This window comes from Lepidothrix coronata, unplaced genomic scaffold (genome assembly GCF_001604755.1).
Source record: "Lepidothrix coronata isolate B3197 unplaced genomic scaffold, Lepidothrix_coronata-1.0 Scaffold480, whole genome shotgun sequence".
NCBI lineage: Eukaryota > Metazoa > Chordata > Aves > Passeriformes > Pipridae > Lepidothrix > Lepidothrix coronata.
The window spans coordinates 6,014-14,152 of record NW_016690660.1 but is presented as its reverse complement, the minus strand read 5'-3'; the positions used below and the strand labels follow the sequence as shown (position 1 = coordinate 14,152).

Genomic DNA, 8,139 nt, shown 5'->3' with positions numbered 1-8,139 from the left:
TCCCACTCCAGCCCTGCAGCAATCCCACTCCAGCCCTGCAGCAATCCCACTCCAGCCCTGCAGCAATCCCACTCCAGCCCTGCAGCAATCCCACTCCAGCCCTGCAGCAATCCCACTCCAGCCCTGGAGCACACAGTGCTCAGCCTGGGCTGCAGGAAGACACAGAAAAGGTGTTTTCCGTGCTCTGACTCAGGGGTCTGCGAGCAGAGGGGGCTGCAAAGCACCAGCCCTGAGCTGCTCACCCCTTCCTACCAGTGGGTCTCGCATCACTCCTGGATTTGGGCACCCAAATCCCTCAGATCCCACCTCCCATCCTCTCCCTTAAGTTCGTGCAGCCGAGGTCACACCACCAGCCACAGACACTTTGTCACAAGAGATTTCAGTGGTTTGAAGTTCCACCACTTGTGACAGGTGAAACGAGCAGCAGGAAGCATTTCTGGCACCGCAGAAGCCCCTGGGTGTGCAAGAAACCCCAGGCCCACCCTGAGAGTTCATAGTTCAAGCATCAAACGGGGCCAAAACATCAATTTTTGTGCCCTGTCCTTTATATGCAACAAGGAGGACGGTGCTAGAGGCCACCCTGGGCAGCAGTAGAACACAAACCCAGGTTTCTCCTGCTCTGTCCAACACTGACCAGGCCATGGAACTCCCTGAGTGTCCAAGCAGGCAGTGCAGAACCTCGGGAAGGGATGGACTCTCCTTGGAGCACAGGCAGAGGTGGGGACAGGAGCTGCCTGCACCACAGTACCAGGAGAAAACAGGAAGGAAAGCAACCCACCAGGAAAACTGTGTTGAGGAGGGCTCTCCTCCTCAGGGAAGAGCTCCCAAACCAGAGATTTAAGCTCAGGACTGGGAACTGGGCAGCAACTTCACATTCAGCCTAAGCCGGGCTACGGAAACAACAACAACAATCCCTTTACCTGGCGACAAATAACACTGAGCTGAACCAAACCTCCAGGCCAAGGGGGCACAAGGGGCACGTGGAGGGAGGCAGGCGCTCCCCAGCTGGTGTTTCCCAGGGCACCACGTGGCAGCCGGGACTCGCTGTCCCCTCTGGGGACGCCCAGGTGAGCTCAAGGACACGGCACGTTCTGCAGAACTAAGCAAGTCTAAATATAGCCCCGACTGTAGCTTATCTGCCTCCCGAGCAGGAGCGTTTCTGAGGAACCCTCCCTGTCAGCACCAGCCCTGGGGAGGGCACAGAAGGGTTAAGAGACCCCCCCAGAGCCCCCGTCCCTCACCTGGTGGGCGGGGAACCCACCTGAGGTGGCACCTGGTGGGCGAGGAAACCGTCACCCCCCTCCTTGCCTCGTGCTGGCCCGTCGTGGGAGGCTTCTTGCCCAAGCAGGGAGGAGCAGTGGGAGCACTGGGGAAGCAGGAGCTGGCCTGTGGGGCAGCCTGGCATTGAGAAATCGGGGCAGCACCTGCACGGGAGCGGGATGGCATTCCCAGACGGGGTGAAAAGGCAACAGCACGGGAGAACACGGGCTCTGGTGTGGGAACCCTCGGGAAAGCAGCAAAAACCCCTCGGGAGAAAGGGCAGGAAGGCACGAGGACTCCCAGCACGGGAGAGTCACTCACCGGCGTCCCGGCGACCCGCAGAGCTCAGGAGTCACGTCAGCAGGTCCTGGGCAGACACCATGGATTCCTGGCAATGAGGAAACGGCTTCAGATGGACAGATAAAGGTCCCAAGAACTGCTTTTCATCACTTTTACACCCCGTTTCCATGAATTAGAGGCAAAGCCCGGCTGGCACGAGGCGAGGTTTGTGCTGATACCGCCGTTAACCAGCGCAGATAAGGGAGCTGCACCTGAGGAGCAGCTGAGTCAGCAGCTGGAGATGGAGCTGGAAGCTGGTCAGGGGTGCTGGGAATGCCCTGTTGCCCCACACTGAGCTCTCCTGGCCCATTCCCCCCAGCCACGGCTTCTCCTCCCTCGGGTCACCCCCGAGAAGCTCCACTTTAAAGCCTCAGAGTCTCCACCTTCCCCATCTCCCTGGACTTTTGCTCCCCTCACACCTTGGTTTGAACCATTCCCTCCACCAGCCCCGGCAGCACGAGCTGGGGCTGCCCCCCAGGCACCAGCACACGGCTCTTGTCCAAAAAAAAAAGGGAGTTTTCATGTTTAGATAGAACGGCTCAGCTGGAAGGGACCTGTGACAAGGAGCTTCTCCAAGTCCGTTTTCAGCTGGGCCTCCAGTTGTCCCTCCAGAGCCAAAATACAACTCAAAAAGCCCAAACCAGAGGGACTCCCCCCAGAGGGGTTTACACATTATTTATACGCAGAATTAACACATTAATTTATATTATTTTATATTATTCTTATGACCCCATATTAATTTAGTGTTTATATTAATAAATCTATATTAATGTATCAATTTATATTATTTTATATTATTCTTATGACCTTATATTAATTTAGTAATTATATCAATAAATCTATATTAATGTATTAATTATACAAATAAATATTTTATTAATTTATCAATTATATCAATAAATATATTATTTTATACACAGAACCAGCACATTAGTTTATTCATTTATATTAATTTATTTCTAGGAATGAATATTAATTTATGATTTGTATTAATAAACGAATTTATATAAATTGATTAATTATATTGATAAATAAATTTATGTTAATTTATTAATAAACACTTTATATAAAATTATTAATTATATTAATAAATACATTAATTTATACACAGAACCAACACCTTAATGCTCAGCAGTCGATTGTAGGTCAAAATATTCATTTTAAGCAGTGGCTGCATTCGCATTTCTCTCATTTTTTTTGGAGTGTGTGTGTGTGTCATGTTTTAATCCCAAGCTTTACAAAACTGCTGTGAGTCCACACCACTGCCTCTCCTCCCCAGCACAGGGGACAAGCATCCCATGTTTGCTCCCTCGGCACAAGCAGGTGAAGATGTGTCACCTTTCCCCTCAGACAGACCCCCTTTAACTGGGATTTTTCCCTCCATTCCAGCATTTCCCCTCCCCAAGCCATAGAAAGTTTGGGCCGGGCTGGCTCTGCTTTGGCTCAGCCACAGGAGGTTAAAAATTACTGCTGAGGGCACCTCTGCCCACGGAGAGCGAGGGGCAGCACCTCGCCAGGGTTAGTTATTAAAGGGAGGAAGAGGCTGGATTATCCAGTTATTTTGCCTTAAGTGGGATGGGGGGGAAAGAACAAACACCCAACCGACCCGAGGCACATCCTTGGCCTGGTGAAAAACCTATTTTTTGTGCCTTTGTCCGCCGGGAGATCCCCCAAGTGATCTGTTCACACCCTGGGAGACCCCGGGCAGGCAGGACAGAGACTTCCTGCACCCGCCAGGCCTTCCTCTCTCCTCTTCCTCGGGTCCCTGGTGCCACAGGGGTGGCTGGCCAAGCCGTGCCGTGCCAGCACAGAGCTGCCCAACCTCAGCCTGGCACTTTTTCCCCCCCTCTCTCCCCCCAGTTAAACCCACTTCCACGAGCACAACAAGAAGACCCAACTAAACTCGGTTTTAACCCCCCCCCAGGCCTGGTTTAACTCAGTTTTAACATCTTCAGGGAAGGCAGAAGAGGTTTTATTCAAATGAGTAATTACAGCCTCGACTTCCTTCCCCCCCAGAGCAGGTTAAAAATTCCTCCCAGCCATCACAGAGGCCCCTCAAGAGCCCAGAGCACCGTGGAGGAAGCACCGAGGAAGAGGAACAGGACACTGAGGTGTCTGTCTGTCTGTCTGTCTCCCCTGAGAGGAGACACACGTGTCCCCGACATGGCTGGTGCTCCTTTAACCCAGAGCTCTGAGGAAGATGAGTCACTGCCCAGGCTCTGTGGGAGGAGGACACGCCACAAAAACGCTGCTTCTCCTGAAAACCACTTTCTGAAGAAACTTTTACTGCTGAAGGGCTCAAATGAAAAAAGGGGGGGGGAGAAGGAAAGCGAGAGGAAGGAGCAGCTCAGCCCAGAAAACAGCCACTCTACCTGCCCTTCACCAGCCCCCTACAACTCCCCAAAGGTCCCAGGGAAGGACCCCCAGGTCCTCATGTAGGAGCTTCAGGAAGACCCCCCCCACCCCATACCTTTGTCTTCTTTGTGCTGGGAACTCACTGATCCAGGCAGTCCCACCTCCAACGGATGGAAAGTCACTGGGGAATTACAAACAGTACAATTAGTGCCACTGCGGGGTCTCAGCCCCCCCAGTCTGCCCCAAAAAATACTGAATTGGGAGGTTAATTTTAACGTGCATTGAAAGCTGATCATTAATTGGGCACTTCTCTGAGTCAGAGAGCAGGTAAGGAACAGGCTGGAAACCCTAAGCCACCAGTTAACACCCCAACAGCACCCAGGGGATTCACAAGCTTCAGAGCCCCCCAAAAAGGGGACACGCAGGGAGGGGACGTGGGGAGGGGGACAGGGGTGGCTTCCCATGATGTGGTGATGCTCAGGAAGGGGCTCAGAGGGGGAAATGGGGGTTCAAGCCAACGTGGGGGGTGTGAGTGGGTCCAGTTCATCCCCATCCTCACCCCGACCCCAGAGGGAGAAATGGGGGTTCAAGCCAACGTGGGGGGTGTGAGTGGGTCCAGTTCATCCCCATCCTCACCCCGACCCCAGAGGGAATCACCAGCCAGCCCGGAAAGGGTAAAGCCAGCCAGAATTTAGGGGGGAAAGGAAAGCACCCCCAACACACTCACCCCCCACCCCAGGGCACCCCAAATCTCCAGGGTGAACCCTCATTTCTGGGCCCAGCAAAGGGTGGTCAGAGCTGAGCCCGGACAGCTCTCTGGGGACCCCAAAACCAGGAGCCACCCCCGGAAGCCACAGAGAGGCTGAGAGGGACAGAGACACCCCCAACCCTCCTGGGGATCCCCTTTTGGGCAGGGAAAGCCCTCAACAGCCCTGAGAGCCTCCAGCCGAGGGGAGGCAGTGGGCAGGAGGGGGTCTCACACGGGACCCCCGAGCCCCTGACACGGAGCACCGGGGGGGCTCAAACACACACAGGACCCCCCAAACCCGGCTGGGGAACAGCGGGAACCCCGCACCCACGTGGGACCCCAAACCAGGGAGCACACGGAGCTCGCCGGGGAGGCGCAACACTCCCCCGGCACCCCCAAACCTCGGGGCAGCCCCGCGCACCCCCCGTATCCCTTTCCCGGGACCCCCAAACCTCGGGGCACGGCCCGGGACTCTCCAACCGGGAGGGAGAAGGACAGCGGGACCCGGGAGTGCCCCGTGCCCGTGTCCCCTCGATCACGGGGGGGCACCCACGGCCCCCCTCACCCAGATCTCCCGCTCCCGGTGCCACCCGCGCCCACCCAGGTCCCCCCGGTTCGAGCAGGAACAGCCGCCCCTCGTGTCCCGGTGACCGCCCGAGCCACGGCGGCCGCCGAGACCGGGCACGGAGCGGGGGTTTGCCCCGGACCAGCTCTCCCGGTGCCCCCTCCCCGGTACCTTCGCTCCCGGCGCCGCCGCCCCCCCCCCCCCCCCAGCTCTCCCGGTGCCCCCTCCCCGGTACCTTCGCTCCCGGCGCCGCCGCCCCCCCCCCACCTTCCCGGTGCCGCCTTTTGACGGGAACCGGCGGGTCTCGCCCCGCCCCCTCTGACCACGCCCCCTTCTGACCACGCCCCTTCGGCCCCGCCCCGCCAATGCCAGCGCGGCACAGCCTCGGCCCCGCCCACCAGCGCCATGTAGGGTTGGCGGCGGCCGCGGCCCCGCCCATGGGGGGCGTGTCCGGGGGTGTGGCGGGAGATCGCACGTGGCTCCCCCGGAGGGGCCGTTCCGGGTCCCCGGGGCCGTTCGGGGCGTCTGTGGGGAAGGATTGGAAGGTCTGAGGGGCACGAGGGGGGCTGTGGGGGGGTCTCCCCCATCCCAGGAATGCCCTGGCAAACCCACCCCTGCTGCCCGCTGGGCTCGGCCCCCTCCTCTCATTTTGGGGGGGCTCGACCCCGTGCCCTGCAGACCCTCCCTCTGACGGCAGCCTGGAGAGAGCTCCTGAGCGTTCCCGGGTGTGAGAAACAGAAACCCAGTCGGGTGATTTCCAATTGGAATTTATTATATGATAAAAGCAAATTCAGCGCTGGGTGATCAGGGAGGGGGTTCAACAACTCCCAGCGCCTGTCACACCCAAAGAAGACAGTTGTTCTACATTTATTTCTAACTAATTCATGAATATTCATTATACGTAAGCCTAAACATTACATATGGTTAAGTCAGACATTCAGCAGATGTTTGCTTGTTATCTATACAAAGTTATAAATTTTTAAGAAAGGTGCTATTATCTGGCTAACTAAACAGAATTCCTTCACTATAAATCTTACACAAGGTTAAAGGGAGGTAACTTGTTTTATCTCTTTATAGAGGCCCAATTAAGTTTTACAATTTGTTTTTCTTTTCTCTGTCTGGGTCATATTGACCTTACACTGTTTTCTCTTAATTAGCCCGAATCATTTTCTCAGTTTGTCACACCGGGGGTCCTGGCAGGTCCCTGGTGGAGTTCCATGGATTCCTGTGCCTAGTGCTTGTGAGGGGCTTTAGGATTTTATAGGATGAAAGGATCAATATTATGCACACAATTAATATTTGCTGGTTTTATTGTTCGGACCCAGAGTTTTCAGCACGGGCTGGTTATTCAGCTCTACTCGTGGCACTACATTTTTCCCCATAGGCTGTTTTATAGAGCCAGTTCGTTTTCTTGCGTTTGTGCTTCGTTCCTCTCACCCCTCACTGTCCTCCCTGAAGACAAAGATTGAGGATAAATGCACACGACATCTCTTCATCTGTCTCCATAAGTGGAAGTACTGAGCTTGATACCCCAACAAAAGATCCAGTTTGGATTCTGGTGGGAAAGTGTTGAACCCCGAGCAGAGCTGTCAGTCGGCCTCTGAATAAAAACCTGACTGTCTCTGGTTTTGGATCAACTTTTTGGGGTTTGCACAGTGAATGTTGTGACTGAAAATCCTTCCCTGTAGCTGCTGTGCTTGGGCTGTTGTCACCTCTGATTAAGGCTAAGATACCAAATAGCTCAACACCCACGTGGTTTGATAGTCTGATTGGAAGGTCTTGATCCCGTGAAAGGCTCTGGGAACATCTTTTTGCTGAGTGAAATTCTTTTTAAAACAACTGTCAAAGCCCTCCAGCTGCTCCAAGTGGCCCCGCAGAGCCCAGGGCTTCACATCCCTGGGGACCAAGGATGCACAGGACACCTGGATCCGGCTGCTCCTGCAGGATCTGTCGGTGTTTGGGACAAAGACGGGCCACAAACACCACCCTTGACCCTCCAAAATCCCGTTACTGGTGCTGCGAGTCAAACTTTGTGGGGGTTCGGGCTGAGCAACTTCAGGTTTTGCAGCCCCAACCCGAAGCTGCTCCATCACCTGGGCACCCCCAGGCTAAAAAACTTGGGGTGTTCGGCAGTTTTTCCCCTTTCCACCTTCAAAATCCCCGAAATCTGGGATGCAGCCACCAGCAGGGCTGAATGAACCAGCGAGAAATGCTTCCAGAAAGCCCCAGGGTTGATCAAGTGTCCCCTAAACCCAAAATGCCTGGAGAAAACGAGCCCCCCCCGCAGAGCAATCACCGCCCCGAGCAGCGGGTTCAGCAGCTCCTGTTTGCGTGGGGATGATGCCTAAAGAGCTTCACAACTGTTTTCAAATGGGTTTAATGAGGGAAAACGACGTCTGGGAAGAAATGGGAGCTCATTAGAGACAATTTAGTGGCGCAGAAGTGGTTTTGGGAGGGTGGGGAGAGGGGCTGTGGGTGGGACCGGGGTGACTTGGCCCGGGAGAAGCTGCACATCCCCGTCCTGGCTCTGTTGGGTTGTGTTTCAATGTTCAAATGTCTCCCAAAGCTCCTCAATCCCACAAAAGCCTCCCCTGTTGCCAACCCCACCTTTTCCCACAGCCCCAAGCGATGGGGGAGGCTTGTGGCTGGTCAGGGGTTTGATTTCCTCCCTCTCTCCCCACCTTGGAGCTGCTTCCAGCGGCTTTCCTGCTGCTCTCCTGCCCTCCATCCACCTTGCACAAGGGAATGGGGGCCAGATCCTGGCTCTGCTCTGCTCTCCCTCCCATCCCTGTGGCTGCACAGGAACCAGGAATTGTGCAGGGATGCAGGAGGGGTTCATCTTCCCCCGAAACACCCCCAAAATCACCCCAAA

The 8,139-nt window shown here is 55.2% G+C and overlaps 1 protein-coding gene across 1 annotated transcript in view; it reads right to left on the bottom strand.

Annotated features, from left to right (window-relative positions):
* The window catches only part of LOC108510103 (vitamin D3 receptor-like), a gene marked incomplete at its 3' end in the record, with an annotated part of 27,968 nt that extends 22,399 nt beyond the window's left edge, over positions 1–5,569 (bottom strand). The window contains exons 1-3 of the mRNA XM_017839794.1: positions 5,503–5,569; positions 4,070–4,135; positions 1,582–1,648 (exon numbers count right to left, since the gene is read on the bottom strand). The remainder of the gene's footprint in view (positions 1–1,581; positions 1,649–4,069; positions 4,136–5,502) is intronic.
* Positions 5,570–8,139: the final 2,570 nt, after the last annotated feature.